Genomic DNA, 17,586 nt, shown 5'->3' with positions numbered 1-17,586 from the left:
TGGGGGAGGGGGTTGGGGGAGGGGGTGGGAGGACAATCAGTTAATGCCTGTCAATCAAAAGGAAATGGAGGTGACATGGGAAAGCACTTAACAAAACAATAGGTTAACTCAAACCTGAAAGTGTATCTGTAGCAACGAGGGGTGTGGAGTTTCCTGAGGGGGGTGGGGGGGGGAACCATAGGTTAAGTGCAGCAACATGGAAAATCACTTAACAGAACAATAGGCTAAGGACCTGTCAATCAAAGTAGAACAGAGTGCACGCCTGCCCATGATGTAGGCAACCCACACAGACAAAATGTGCCAGGAACATCCTAGCCCCCCCTACTTATACTTTCTATGGTCATATCCAGACTTACAAGAATGTTGGGAACCATGCACATATTTATCAGTGTAACTACAATTACATATCTCGATTGCTGCTAAAGTCTGACACTGAGTGATATACTGCAAATGTTTCCTCTTGATGCCTGTGGATCTGGAACGAATCTCTCATTGAAATTTCAATATCTATAGTGCACATAATTTTCCATGTAAAATCTCTCTCATACCCTTAAGGTTCTTCATGTGTTGAATCTATACCTTCTTCATCATAGGACACAACTTCATTTTCCCTGGACATGCCGGAACATAAGCCACAGTAACTTTACACTGTAACATATACAGATTTCAGACAAGCAGTGCAGTTATCGTTTATATGTGTACAACACTCAAAACAATTATGATACACCCATTCTCACACCGGCCATGTGTCCCAATCTGACATTTAAGTCAGTGCTTCTGGAAGGCGCTGCATCCTGCCAAGATTATTTCAAACACTATGTTTTAAAACTACAGGCGTCCGGAACTATGTGATAATCAACAGCACTCCCGCAGACAAAAGCATTGGAAAGATATCACCGATACGGATCAGTGTTCTCTAATCAACATTGCAGTCGATAGCGCAACAAGGAAAATGTGAGGATTTGTTTAGGGGAGCCAATGACGTGTGGTTTTGTTACAGCTGTATTGCCCATCCTGTTTGTACACTATAGCAGTTCAGTTGAAACCCCACATTGCTATATTGTGCAACTGTTTCCGAAATGAGTCTGTCACCCCTGAGATTCGCTCATACTCCTCAATGCGTTGAAGTCACAATTCAGCATGTCAAGTCTATCCTTCCATGACTAGATGTCCATTATTTTTGTAGATGAATAGTAGTCTGATTACTTCCCACAAAAATCTGGTGATATGTTGGAACATAAGATACAGTACCTTTACGTTCAAGCAGCAGCATAACTTTTCTGACTAGCAATTGTGCGTGTATTAAAAAATATATACGATATTCCCACACCTGTACCAACCTCTCGCCATCACATATTTGTCGATGAATAAAGGATGTAATTACAGTTTTAAAAAGCCCTTGGATCTTTTTTTGTTTAATCGGTTTCATCACTCCCACGCTTTTTGTAATTTTTGATACTTGTAAATCCAGCCAACACACAGTGGCATTTTATATATATTCAGACCACCAAGTCGAGGTTTGTGTCAGTACGTTACATTTACATGCATAGCTACCGCAGACCTAACTACCATCACTCAGATCATACAAATTTACCTCAACTAATAAATCATTGCGAGTACAATATAGACTAGAGTAGTCCATTTGGAGTTAATTTTCAGGACCCAAGCAGATGTGTGGAGAAACTTCAAAATTGGTCTAGTATAAGCACATATTTAAGTATCTGTTGCTAAGCACTGTACCACCGCGAGATGGATCCGTTGTAGCTGGCATTGAGTTTGTTACGAAAAAACAAAAGAGTCTGTGAGAGTGTCATACGAAGATTTCGTGTGTTACATGTGCGAGAACCGGCAGCTTAATAATACAGACCTGTTTCGATCCTGTAACATGTGTGTGTGGGAGCTGAATTTTCTAAAAGGAATAACATTTTATGTAGAAGCCTGCTATAGACTTGACTGCAAAAAATGCTTAATCCAAGCGTACAATTAACTTTTGTTGTCTCTTTCAAAGTACTGGCGGTATGTAACTGTGTAGTGACTGTCAGTCTGGCGTCATTCAGTTATTCAACTTCAAGTGAGTGCAGGATGTCTGTGAATAGGGTAATGCCGTAATTGTAATAGTGAATCTGAGGGGTGGTAGTGAGTGTCTTGTGCAACGTATGGTCATGCCTTAGTTATCGCTATTTAAGGGGGATAGTGACTGCACAACTCTGCTTATTTAAGAACAGAGCTGTATCCACTCAGAAGAAAAAAATATTGTAGAGCTTTCACTTCCTTAATATGTGACGACAGTTATCCTAGAGGACTACGGATTCGTCGGAAAAAGGGATTGTTACTGTTTACAAAATGCTTGAGCGGGTGAAATCACGAAATGTGAGTAATGTGTTCTTGGATATTTATATGAAACTGATCAATAGTCGTCGCCACGTGAAAGCTTTTGATTACCGCATGTCCCCTATACAACTTGTACAATTACTAGGTGATAAATATCGCGCAGATTTTATTGGCTATCTGTCATACGTAGGCTGGAACTTAAATAGTGGCAACTATTGATTCACAACCGATACAAAATAGTTACATGTTTGCACCTGTTACTGTCCTTCACAGCAGTCACCAGAGTTGTGAAGAACCCGTTGCCAGCGATGTGGAAGGCTTAGTATACCGTTAGCAGAGCCTGTTCTGTTGATGGTGCGAATGGAGCGGTCTAAAGTTATAATGATTCTCGTGTACAACTGTGATGATGTTATCCTAACTCATTACATTCCTCCATGGCAGACAGTCAATGCACAGTATTACTATTCGTTTTTGGAACATTACCTGCGACCAGCTTTGCGAAAGAAGCGGCGACACTTTCTGCAGAACCCACCCATCATTTTGCACGACAGTGCACAGGTGCATACAGTGCAAGCTGTGGCTGCTCTGTTCGGTCTTTGGGACTGGGAAATACTGTACCATCCACCACACTCCCCGGATGTAAGTCCTTGTGACTTTGATGTGACTCCGAAGACGAAGGAACCACTTCGTGGCATTCGCTTCAGAACTGTTCCAGAGATTCGAGCGCTCCATTCGCAACATCAACAGATCAGGCTATGCCAACGGTATACTACGCCTTCCACATCGCGGGAAATGGGCTCTACGCATCGCTGGTGACTACTTTTAAGTACAGTAACAGGCCCAAAGATGCAACTCTTCTGCATCAGTTGTGAATAGATAGTTGCCGCTACTTAATTACCAACCCTCGTATTTAAGAGGGTAGGCTCTTTTCAAAGTATGAGCCCTGCTTTAAGCACTATGACTCGAATGCGCGATGCCAGATTGATGGACACCATCAATTAAGACATATTGTATTGGGTGTATAGTGAAAAGACCGATAGTAATAATAATAATAATAATAATAATAATAATAAATGTCTGTTCCGTAGCCAAGTAAGGTGCTACTAATTTTAATGACCTATTTGTTTACTTCATGATGAGAATAGACAGTTCATATTGAAAGATATGGCATATACAGAATATGCTGAATAATAGAGACATTATCTGCAAGCATTGTTTCGACGAGGTCTTTCAAGGATGCTAAGTGCGCTAAGACGCGGAATAGTGAAAAGAGGTTAAACATTTCTTCCATGGAATTCACTGGGATGATCCCATTATACCCTGTAAAGATATGGTGATGTCACTTCTATTTTTCGACCACACTGATAGCGTCATACACGTGAAGGGGAAGGAGAAGATCTCATGGATACTTCCGAATCTTCAAGTTTGTTGCTATTCAAGACCTGGAATTCTTCGGTGGTCCTGTTCTCCATCGACTCAGGAAGAAGAAGATGTATGAAAATAGTGTTACTGTGTCTGCTTAGGAAAATGTAAAATTTCTTTGAGAAATAAATGAATTTCTTACCTCACAACCCTGTGTGTACTTTTCCCCCATCTTGTTCCCGCTTTGACAGTGTAACAGTTTCGTCCAGATATTATGTCTGTGGTTCTCCTATATTGAGTTTTAGACATGTTTGCTATATGACTTTGCTAGCGGATGCGGTCATGTGCCTCCTGCTCCCATAACCCTACTTGTGCTGCGTGATATGCGTAATTCAATGCAATCATTCTATATGTTTTGTAATCTTCCAATTTAAACTTCACCTCCTTAGTAGCACTCATCTTCAGAAAAAGTAATGTCATTTGTGACCTGCACCCCCTATATAATGCAACAGGGGACAATTTTTTTATTTTTATTTTTATTTATTTTTTGTAAATGACAAGAACAGCAAAGACCGTATGGTAACAAATTCTTTCGTTTATTCTGTTCACACTAATACAATTCTTGTGATTAAAATTAAATTCTTGAGATTACAGTTCAGTTCTTGAGATACTAAATAGTTTCTGAGGTATAATTTGACTCTGTTATTCCAATGAAGAGGTACTTTTGAACTTACATGCTACAACAGTAACACTGGTTGAGAATGTTTTTTTTTACAGTTTTTTCCTCAGTTGCACTGGATGAGAAAGTTTACGTTTTTCCAGGTATATAAATTGACACTAAAATCTAATGTGGAGATTCTTTTTTACTACTACAACTTAATTCCGCAGCCCAACCAGTACAGCTTTTACAATATTTGTGGTGGAATGTGCACACTTAGAATCTAATTTCCACAGCTCCCAATAGCAAAGGCTTTTTCCAATAACAATTCAGATGGACTGTGAGCTTTACACACACACACACACACACACACACACACACACACACACACACACACACACACAAAATTACTTATACTATGAGAAATGGGTCATACTACTAGTATGCGCGTGAGCACACACACACACACACACACACACACACACACACACACACACACAACACACACACACACACACACACACACATATATATATATATATATATATATATATATATATATATATATATATATATTCGCTCCTTCACTCCCTCTCACTCAATCAGAGTCCCCACCTCTTCTCTCGCTACAAGTGAGTAGTGTGAGTACAGGAGATTTTCAATCCCATCATCACAAACCACCCTTTTATCGTCATGAGGCGACAGGCCGATTTTAGACTGCAGTACAATGTACACCTCATGTCCTATCGATCAAATACTTGTTTGCTGTACCATATGTGTTGCTGCAGTGCAGCATTGTGAATGCCACTGTACAGGTACTGCAAATAGTCTTCAATAGAGATGGCTCTCGATGCCATATGACACACACCCTTAGCCCACCTCTGGGTGGCACCTTCCAGTGTGCTATGTGCATACATTTTTCATTGCAGACCTACAAACTCCACAATCGGTAATCCATTCGCCTTATCTTTCATAAGGCTGATAACCTTCTTGTTCTGCGGAACAATACAATAAGGATTATCAGCCTTGCATGAGGATGTGTCGAATTCACTACCATGGTACCTTATTACTTCATATGGATCGTTGTTCTTCACCCGACAGATGAAGCTGTCTGTATCCATATAAAGTAATTTAGTATCTGTGAAATGAATTTTGGCAAACTCCTAATGAAAGCGGTATATGTGGAATTTGGACAGGTCTAGTGTGCACATCCCCACATAAACAGATTCCGTAAACTCTACTGCGGTCTTCGCCATCTCCACAGCAACAAAGTTCTTATTGAATATGGTGACCTGCTTAAAATTTGGTCTGGAAGTACATTTTCTTACGCCTTAACGCCCATCCCAAATGGTTCTAAACAAAATTTCACGTCGTTCTCTCAAATTCTCCATTGTTTTACCGAAAATTGAATTATCCATTAATTTATGAAAATCAAAGTCACACATCGCAGAAGCTCTCTGTGTGGTATTCAAATCAGTATAGTCCTTCAACGAGGGGGTCTGTTTGAAGAAGATAGCCTGGGTGATTCTATTCATCCTCAAGCTAAGACACTACTAGAGATTATTCCCCAGCATTGTCATCAGTTTTGGGGTGGAGCATCCCCATGGAACTCGTTGCTCTGGACACAGCAGCAAATCGTCGTGTGAATTGTGCAAATTAATAGGGTATGTGAGTGCTGCCTCCACTACATATCCTACATCAGAATCAGCTACCATACCTCCCATGATATTTCCACTTAATCGCTTGCATTCGTCTTCAGGCACCCATCGAAATTCGACAATCGGCAGTGATTCCTGCATGGTGTGCCCATATGAGTTATTTGTATCCAAGTACATTATGTAACTTGGATCAAGGGATGCTTTGAACCAGTCACCCATCCGTGGGTTATTTGCCTTGGCATGCCTATGAATAGATTGGCAAAGTCCGCCATGGATCCCTCACTCAAAGAAAAGGAGCAAATCAGCATCGGTCAATAATTTGATGCTGCATTTAATTTTCTTGAGCATTTCGTCCCAAGACAACCCAGGTGCCATGTAATAGAAGGTGGGATCCAGTGAACATGTGGTCATGCATAGACTCCGAAATTTCTCGAAAACATCAGCAAGCAAGCACACGTCTGTGTCCATGTAAAGCTGTGCATACTCACCCAAAGTGGAGATGTTGAATTCCCACCAGACATTCACGATATGCTCATACTATGCACCCATTATGGCATCACCTGTGAAGTTGCTGGAGAATTCAGTTATGTCGGGTAGCCCAGTTTCAGTGAGTTTTGCCATACCATCCATGTACTCATATGGGAAACCCCCTCTTCCTAGTCACAAGTTCAAACTTTTCCTCATCGGGAAATGCAGCTCGAGTGATATGCTTATCCCCCTGAGGTAGAGTTTCAATGAGTTTCTGGAGTGGAGCCTGCATAAAACGTAGTGTGTCAAGGAAGTGGTGCGTAATTCTTGGTATCATATGTTTGGTGAATGAGATGTATTTCTCGACACCTTCAGGTAGGATATTGACCTATTCTTTCTCCATGCAGAAATCAGCCAAGTGCTCAACTAGAAAGTGAGCATCATAATCACTTAAAATATGGAAGAAAACGGGTATGTGCCTTGGTAGCTTGTATTTAAAATTGCACATATTATGAGCTACACCACAGAGCTTCCCCGTAAGATGACAGTGGTCCCTACGAGGAGTATCTGCATTTCTGCCAAACGGCAGCCCACAAATATGACAGTCAACTGCATTATTGTACAAATCTTCATTCTCCTTCGATTTGGTCATTGGAACGTTGTCGCTGTAAAGCTTATCAACCTCCCGTGAAAGTTTTTCGATCTCAGTAAGCAGCCAAACTGCAGGATTATCCCTGACATAAGATTTGCAATGGTTAAGACCCGAATCATAGGAAGATACAATTTGGTACACTGTTGCATATGGTATGTGTTTTTCTGTAAAGATGGTAAACGATGTCGTAGGGTCACCTTCACAGCAGGTCACAGGAGAAAGGAGGCATTGCTCCTGGTGGTGAGCATTTTTAAACTTTCTGAATTTGTTTACCTCAGTAGGCCTAATAACACGTACTGTGTCCTTGGAAGTGCAATCTACTAGATGTGCCGCTAATAATTTGTCTCAGGAAAATGCATTGAGGTACCTTAAGCAATTATCTATTTACCTTTATGCTTACTCTGTTGGGCAGGAAGGAGTTGAGACATGCCTTTGATCCAAACATAATGATAATTATCACCTTCAGAGAAGAGCAGCACATTTAAGCACATTTACATGCATCTCATGCTCACCAACAAATTTTGAGGAATGGAGGGGGCCGACGACAATATGCTTGTCCTGAACTTCTAACTTTCTTTACTTCTCCAGGCCATAAACATGAACCAGTATTCTGGTATTCTGCGCCTCAAATTTAGATATGTCCTGGATCTTGAAAGGGGACTCGACGTCATGGAAGTTATACCCTCCAGGGATAGTATCTTAGGTATGTGGTATGTACCGTGGCGCTCAAGATGTTCCCTACGACTGTAATTTCTCTCACAAGCCAGGACTGATCAAGCAAAACAAGCCTGATCCTTTCTATTTTCGACATTAATGCATGCCATCTCATTAGCTATATCTTTAGGTACCTCTGTGTACATAGACCCTCCATTTACTGGATCATAGAGATGTGTGTGTGGATTTCCAGGTGTAGTATTCAGCTCAGTGCTTTAGCTGACCCCCTAATTTCCATCTCGGAAAACCAGTCCATTACAGCACTTAAGGTGGATTTACGAAACCACTCGGCGATTGACTTGCTTCACGTTATCACACCATCTTCCCTTCCCCCCCCCCCCTAAGGATAATGAAGACTTGCCTCTTCAATGCCAGAATCAACTTTGGGGGGGGGGGGGGCATTGTTTGATGCAGAGCACCGCACTGCATTTAATGGTGGGATACTGTGGATCATTGACTACCTTGAAGAGCTCTGTTTCCACGATAGGAAGGCACACCATTAGAAAACCAACAGAGTGACGGTACCCTCCTGTTGGATTCTCGATCCTTGTGAATGCATTTTGCTCCTCAAAGGCGCCTGCAATCACTGAGTATTCTAACTGCCGTATGATGTCACTGATATCATGCCTTCACTGAAAGGACAGGAGAGGGAACTGCCACTAGCCACATAATCATTTCTGTTACTAATACTATAACTACAACTAGACGACGGAGCTGCTTGTGGTGATGTGTTGAAGGGTATGAGCTGTACTCAAGAGATCGGTGAGGACATGATGGCGGAGGAGGAGGAGATGCCACAGAATCAGGCCAGTGCGAGCAGTCCTGCAGCTGCAGCCCTTATCCACTAGACTGAGGGAGGTTGGTCCACGTACGCCAGAGCGGTGCTGGGGCGGTGGCGACTACCTGCACAGCAACTAGTGGCAGGCGCCATTGCCGGTGAAGCGTGTCGCACAGGAGCCCGTCTCGATTTTATAGGCTTTGCCGCCCCTGGTACCCAAGGCACAGCGTATTGTAGGAATTGTTCCAGAATGAAGTATACCAAGCAGCTAAGTAGGTACACCATGGTAACAAATTGGAACAAGTGTGGGAACAATGGCCCACTCTCACTCCTTGCCCTTGTTGATGTGCATTGTTGAGACCTTTGTAGTGTCTGAGGTCAGTCCGCTTGGTTATGTTACTTATCGATCGCCGGCACGCGTAACAGTTGTATTGTATTCGTTCAGGTATAGTGGTGTACGTATTTTCGTCATGAGTAAACGGAAACATACAACGTTAACTCTCAAAGAAAAACTGAACGCTTTGAAGCGGATAGACAATGTATCTAAACTGGCAACGGAACTGGGTTTTGGTGAAGCAACCATTTGTGATTGGAAGAAGAACCGAGTGAAGCTTGAACAGTCCTGTGCAACGTCGTCGGGAAAAAGTGGCATTTCGTCCTCGCCTGAATTGGGGAAGGCCCATCGATTCATTTCATTGATATCGTCTACAACATAATGATCTAATAATAAAACAATATACACAGAGAAACTATGATAAGCAAAAATTTGTTTTAGAATACGTACTTACATGAGATCTGCAATAGCCCCTGCATATCTCCAGCACATACCTCTCCCTGGCCCCTTCTTCGTCTGCCAGGAAATCATCTAGAACAAAGAATACATGCCATATTACATATACAGCAGAGTCCCGCTAATTCAAACCCCAGTAATTCGAACGTTCAGTTAATCCGAACATGAAAAATGCTGGTCTAAGTATGGAAAACTGTGCAGTAAACTGCTGTACATACACACTATTTTAATTTACACAGAACAGTAAACATGTATTAGAAAAACTGGCAATAAAACAATACTTTAAACCATGTATAACAATTAAAGAAAGCTGTTTTTTGGCGCAATGAAGACTGTCTTTTATATGACGCATAGTTGCGCCATCGTCTCATAAACATCAAATCAGCAGGTGTAGCAGTGGGCTGTTTCCCCAATAACATAGTGCGAGGTCAAGGGCTTCTGCTGCGTCACTGTGTGGCACCAGCTCTCCTTTGTCGCTTTCAGGCTCATTGTCACTTCCGTCACAGCAGTCCACTTCTTCCTGCTCTTGAATCACAGCAGCAACTAAATCAGCGTCAGTCATGTTCTCCACACATGCCCCATCCGCTGCCATCCACTCATCTACGTCTCCTTCATTAGCTTCTTCACATCCAGTGATTGTATCATTTGTAGTAGATTTTGCTCTTCATTTTCAACTAGGTTGTCCTGAAATTCAAGAGATATCCACGATTTTCTCAGAGTATTTTCTGAAATATTCTGCCATGCCTCAGCGGCCCAATAAACATCATCCTTCACATTGGTCTTTTATTTGTCCACTAAAGGACTGCTATGATCTTGGAGCAGAATTCTTAAAAATTGTTTTCTGTAAATCAGTTTTAACGTTTGCAGTACGCCCTGGTCCATCGGCTGTAGAAGTGGTGTAACATTTGGCGGCAAAAACTTCGCCACAATTTCTCCATCACTTTCTCAGTACTGGGTGCGTTATCAATCAAAAGGATTGCACGGGGAGAAAAATGATTTTCCTTAGAAAACCGTCGAACAGAGGGAATAAATTGGCCGTGAAACCATTCTTTGAACAGCTTACCATCAATCCAAGCTTTTTTCTGGCTGCGATAATATACGGGCAGGGACTTCATGTTGCAGTTTTTAAAAGCTCTGGGCCTAGCAGATTTGCCGATCAGCTTTAAAGGCAGCTTGTGGTTACCAGCAGCGTTGCTTTACACTAATAAACTCACATGATATTTGCACATTTTAAACCAGGAGCATGGTCTTCTGCTTTTGATGCCAGGCTTTTTGTTGGTAATGCCCTAAAATTAAGGCCAATCTCGTCAGCGTTATGAATTTGTTGGGGAGAATACTTTCCCTCTCGTATCATTTTTTCAAACATACTCAAGTATTCCTTCGCTGCATCACGGTCAGAAGAAAGCTTCTCTCCAGTAATTGTTAGCTGACGGATTCCACGACGTTTTTTGAATCTATCCAACCAACCCGTACTCGCACTAAAACACTCATCACCATTCATTAACTTGTTCAGGTAAACAGTCTTCTCCTGAACCAGTATTCCACTCAAAGGAGTCCCCTTTCCTGCGTAAAGGAAAGGAAAAGAGCTTCATCTACTTTATCGTACTGGGACTGTTTCAAAGTCTGTCGAATTTCGAGTGTTTTTCCCGACGACGTTGCACAGGACTGTTCAAGCTTCACTCGGTTCTTCTTACAATCACAAATGGTTGCTTCACCAAAACCCAGTTCCGTTGCCAGTTTAGACAAATTCTCACCATTGTCTATCCGCTTCAAAGCATTCAGTTTTTCTTTGAGAGTTAATGTTGTATGTTTCCGTTTACTCATGACGAAAGTACGTACACCACTATACCTGAACGAGTACAATACAACTGTTACGCGTGCCAGCGACCGATAAATACCATAACCAAGCGCTTTGCGAGCCAACTGGCAGTGCACTGACCTCATACACTACAAAGGTCTCAACAACAAGGGGAGGGAGTGAGAGTGAGCCATTGTTCCCACAATTGTTTCCATTTGTTACCATGGTGTACCTACTTATCTGCTTGGTATACTTCATTCTAGAAACTCGTCACCGTAATTCCTGCTAATCCGAACAAATCGGTAATCCGAACAAGGTCTGGTCCCAGTTAGTTCGGATTAATGGGACTCTACTGTACAATGTTAATTATGTATACACAATACTATGGAGATTGAAAAAGAGTAATGGCTATATACACTGAAACAATGCGAAATTCTTAGTGAAAAGAAAAGAAGTAACTTTTATCGTTTTTGATCCTCAAAAACATCTATAACAGGAACAACATATTATGTAAACGATGACTTTTTTAGACTGAAACTACGTGTGCACGACATATACTGCAACAACGCGAAATTCCTTGTGAAAAAATAATATTTATCGATTTTTGCTCCTCGAAATCCTCTACAACATCAGACTCATTGGTCGCAACGTATTCGATAAAAGATGTACTTACGATGATACTGCTGCTGCTGCAGTTGCTGCCACTGGTGATGCTGCTGGTGCGCTGCAGCCACTGTTCTTGCTGCAACTGCTGTTGCTGCAGCTGTTGCCTCACGAGCTCTTCTACTACCCACTGGATATATGCTGGAACAATAAGTCATGTGTTCAGTAAGAAATTCTTACGGAAAAAAAACTTACAGTTATCAATTTCGATCATTCGAAATAATCTACAGATTCGCTGGTCACACCCAGCACTACAAAGACGTAACACATACTTACAATGCTGTTCTGTCTCTGCTGTTGCATCCACGATTGTTGTTGGTGGATATCAATAGTACGAAATTCTTAGTGGAAGCGAAAAATTACAGTTACCGATTTGAATCTGTACTTACCATCCTAATCTAACGGTCTCTGCCACTGGCACTACCGATTGTGCTTGCTGCAGCTGAACGCTTCCTTTTTCACACGAACTGGTAACGCGCACGCAAAAAAGGAGCAAACTGACGATTAACGCAAACGAGCGATACCAAGACGATTGACCTCACACTACAGTGGCTGACGACAAAATGAGGGCGACTGGGGGTGGAGTGGCCTTCATATACCCTCTGCCCCCTCCACCCGCCACTTTCCACAGGGAGCCAGTAGGAAAACAGCGTTCTACCCCACCAGCAGATGAATGATGGTCTGAGCGGGCTGGACAAGTCTGTGCCGGTCTGCGAGCAGTGCCCGTGTCTAATTGTGGGATTTTTGCTATTCGATAAAATCGAACGCAAGATTAAACGTAGGTAATGCTCGCCCCCATTTCGCGATAACTCCACGTTCAGATTTGGATGTATCTAGGGTTGCCATAATTTCTGTTTCTAAAAGTGGACGTAATTTGGGAAGAAGAAATCGGGAAAAGCGGGCTACTTCTCTTAAGTTTAAAAAAGTGAAAGACTGGACCAAATTCCGCTTTTAGCTGCGTACAGCCGCAGCTATACAAAAGTAACGGAACTTTGAAAGATCGCTGTATATTTGGTTGACAGTGCCGGTCGCTAAATATTATTTCACAATTGCTGTTGATTTTGTTATCCCCAACGTTACATTTTTTTGCGGCTTCGAAAATATTAAAAAGTTTGAGCTTAGCTTGTAAGTATATTTCACTGATTTCAAAAGACGCGATGACGTTTAACGGTATTACAGCACAGTGTTCGTTTCGCTGCTATTGCTAACTGACCCTGTGTGAATGAATTTGAACCAAAGTAGCTGTCCATTTCTTTAAGTACTTCCAGAGTGCACGTTTGATTTGCGCTTTACGTTATCTAAATGATTATTAATATCTGCTCTTCCCCATCTGCAATAATACCATAACACTTACACATTACATACTCTGCAACATAGTCACGTCTCCCTCTTTTTATGAAGAAGCATTTAGCTGAATATTTTGCTTCGAATGAACACTTCCTCTTCGGCATTTTCAGTTCACTTGAAACAATCAAACACCTTAGCAGCAAATCAACCGCGATACGACTCAGAGAATCACGTTGCTGCAAAAATTGAAGTGAGTTAAGGGACAGTGATGGTGGCCCATCAAATGGCATCGCGCATTCGAGTCATAGTGCTTAAACCAGGACTCTTACTTTGAAACGGGTGCATCCCTTTTAAATACGTCAGGTAGCAAATAAAATCTGTGCGATATATGTGACCCAGTAATTGTGCAAGTTGTATAGGGGACATGCAAGTAATCAAAAGCTTTCACGTGGCGACCATTCTTTTTTCATATAAATATCCAAGAACACATTACTCACATTTCGTGATTTCACCCGCTCAGACATATTGTAATCAGTAACATTCTCTTTTCCCAGCGAATCCGTAGTCCTCAAGGCTAACTGTCGTAACATATTGAGGAAGTAAGAGCTCTACAATATTTTTTCTACTGTATGGATGCAGCTCTGTTCTTGAATAAGCAGAGTTGTGCAGTCTCTATCTCCCTTTAATAGCGATAACTAAGGCATGACCATACTTTGCACAAGACACTCTCTACCAACCCTCAAATTCACTATTACAATTACGGCATTACCGTATTCACAGACCTCCTGCACACAATTGAAATTGAATAACTGAATGACGCCAGACTGACAGTCACTATTCAGTTACATACCGCCAGTACTTTGAAAGGGACAACAAAAGTTAATTGTACGCTTGGATTAAGCATTTTTTGCAGTCAAGCCTATAGCAGGCTTCTACATAAAATGGTATTCCTTTTTCAAAATTCAGCTCCCATACACACATGTTACAGGATCTAAACAGGTCTGTATCATTATGTCGCCGTTTCTCTCACATGTAACAAACAAAATCTTTGTATGATGCTGTAACAGACTCTTTTGTTTTTTCGTAACAAGCTCAATTTTGCCAGCTGCAATAGATCCATCTAGCAGTGACGCTCCTCCTGGCCCAAAGTGTTGAAAAGGTGCAGTGCTTAGCACCAGGAACTTAAACATGTGCTTAGACTAGAACAGTTTTGCCGAATGGACTACTCTAGTCTGTAATGCACTCACGATGATTTCTTAGTCGGGAAAATTTGTATGATCTGTTTGTGGTAGGTAGGTCTACGGTAGCTGTGCATGTATTGTACTGACAAAAACCCCGACTTGGTTGTCTGAATGTATATAAGATGCTGGATTTACAAGTATCAAAAATTACGAAAAGGTTTCGTGGAAGTGATGAAATCGATCAAATAGAAAAGATGCAAGGGCTTTTTAAAATTGTAATTACATCCTTTACTATCGATAAATATGTGATGGCGAATGCTTTTTTGCTACTGGGAAGTGTGAAAATGATACCCAGCTGGTGCGAGTGTGCACGTGTCGCATATTTCTTTTGTACACTTATAGTTGATAGAAATGTTATGCTGCTGCTTGAACGTAAAGGTACTGTGGCTTATGTTCCGATATATCACCAGACGTTTGTGGGAAGTAGTCAGACTACTATTCATCCAAAAAAAATTACATGTGTTTGGTTGTAAGGGAAGGATAGGTTTGACGTGGTGAATTGTGATTTCAACACATTGAGGACTATGTCCCAACGTAAATTCATTTCGTAAATAGCTGCACAACATAGCAATGCGAGGGTTCAACTGGATCTGCTATAGTATACAAACAGGATGGGCAATAAAGCTGTAAAAAAAGTCCCCTCATCGCCTGATCCTATCATATCCTCACGTTTTCTTTCTTGCACTATCGACTGCGAGGTTTCAGTACACCGACCCGTATCGGTGATGTCTTTCCAACCCTTTCGTCCGTGGGAGCGCTGTTGATTATCACATAGTGCCGTACGCTTGTGGTTTTACAACACTTGTTTGAGAGAATCTTGGCAGGATGCAGAACGTTCAAAATGTTCAAATGTGTGTGAAATCTTATGGGACTTAACTGCTAAGGTCATCAGTCCCTAAGCTTACACACTACTTAACCTAAATTATTCTAAGGACAGACGCATACACCCATGTCCGAGGGAGGACTCGAACCTCCGCCGGGACCAACAGCACCTTCCAGAAGCACTGAACTGAGGGATTTAAACATCAAATCGGGACACATAGCCGGTGTGAGTGTGGGTTTGCCATAATTCTTTTGGGTACTTTACACATATAAACGATAACTGCACTGCTTGTCTGAAATGTGTATATGTTGCAGTGTAAAGTTACTGTGGCATATACTCCGGCATCTCCAGAGAAAATGACTGTGTATCCTATCACGAGAGAGATATAGATTCAACACATCGATAGCCACAAGGGTATGAGAGAGATTTTACGTGGAGGATTATGTTCGCTATAGATACTGAAATATCAAAGCGAGATTCGTTCCAGAACCACAGCCGTCAAGAGGGGAAATTTCCAGTACATGGCTCGGTATTTAATTGTAGTTACACTGATAAAAATGTGCCTGGTAGAAAGTATAGCAAGAAGTAAGCAAGTTTGTGCTAGAACCAGCATCCGCATGGACACCTTTGTTCCAGGCTGGGGCTTGCCCAGCCCCCCCCCCCCCCCCCTCCTCCTGGACGGATGAATAGTTAACTAATACCCAGTTTGCATTGAGTCACCTTCGGGACCATGTGTGACGAGTGTATTTGAGAAGATTCCATATGACGAGCGTTTGCGCAGGAGTGTCGATAGCATTCGAACTCCTACCACTCAGGTCCTCGAGACGTGGGGACCCTCCACGATTGGCGACCTCTCTCTGGCTGACACACACTTGTGCGGCTGCAGTCATGAGCCACGTTTATGGCAGTAGTTTTCCCCGGTTTCTGAGCACTGGCACTGTACTGCAGCATGGTGCGTGTGGGCGTCCAGAAGGTGAGTGCGTGGAAAACTGTAACCATGACGGTATAAACTGACTTCGAAATTCGATATTCCAACTATCATTTATTACATCACCACTTCCATCGCGACGTCAAATAATAATATTCTTGGATTATTTAATGAAATTTCTTGTCAGAAACGTAACACTTGTGTTTATGCAGCAAACTACTGTACAGTGACGATCTTTTTTTTTCGAGTAGTTTTAAACCGTGTGAAGCAAATTGTTTAAACGCCATATTAATTAATATTTTCCATCGCGCGTCTTCTAAAGCAACATTTGTGTCATCTTCGAGATGTGATATATCCCACACCATATTTAATAACTCATGAAGCAGTTCATTAAATGCACCACAAGGAAATGCGCCTGGAAGACTGGGGCAGTTTAGAGCCCATGGTGGAACGAAATATCTCATGATAGCTACTGTATCATCTACAAAGCAAACTACAGCTCTCTCACTCTCTCTCTCTCTCTCTCTCTTTCTCTCTCTTTGTATGCAACGATCTTTTTATAAAGTGTATTTAGAGTCAGCCAGCTACTAGTTTTGTGACATCGTCAATTTGTGTGTGTTATTTAGCTACCACGTCCACCTTACACCCCTACATCACGCTCATGTGACCAGAAGTTAGTTATTTATTAACTTCAGCGGTATTTCAGGATCGATTCTCAGTCAGGCATTTGTCTTGGAAGGAAGGTGTCTTGCTTGCATCGGTATTCCACAGGGGTTTACCGGGTGAACGTTGCTTTGTCAGTGGTTCAATCCGGCCACAACCGACGGTGTGTGCAGGACCAGTAGTGGCACTCTACAGGACGAGAGAGAGAGAGAGAGAGAGAGAGAGAGAGAGAGAGAGAGAGCAGGTGTTTCGACAAGAATTTATCAGGTTATAATCGCCCTCCCTCCTTCCTTCTTCCATCTGTTCTCCACATTAAACAACGCCCAGTCCAAGTAATTGACATACAAAGTCTTTTATGAAGATTTGAGAGGAGAGAATATTACAATAAACTTTCAAGTTTACATAGCTTGAGATGGCTCCAGCTCTTCTTGTCTAGAGGTCTGATTCTTGAAACTGAAAATTTAGCATCAGATCCTCATGATCGGTTTGAACTGAATAAATTGGAAGATTGTTGTTGCAGAATTTTTTTACGTAAATATATTTTCCATTGATATTCTCACGTTTTAGTGTATCATACAGTATTTTGATTTTTCACATTAACAAAGCCGAAATTACATTGGTCTCACCTATGATACAAAAATATGTCCGATCACATCACAGGCAAGCTTACGACTCTGCGGAAATAACAATATTCCATAGGGCAGTGTTTTCAACCTGTGGGTTGCGACCGTCTGGGGGGTCGCAAAGCCTCGCTCAGGGGGTCGCTATCGCA

Source organism: Schistocerca cancellata, chromosome 1 (assembly GCF_023864275.1).
Source record: "Schistocerca cancellata isolate TAMUIC-IGC-003103 chromosome 1, iqSchCanc2.1, whole genome shotgun sequence".
Taxonomy (NCBI): Eukaryota; Metazoa; Arthropoda; class Insecta; order Orthoptera; family Acrididae; genus Schistocerca; species Schistocerca cancellata.
This window is presented reverse-complemented; position numbering follows the sequence as displayed.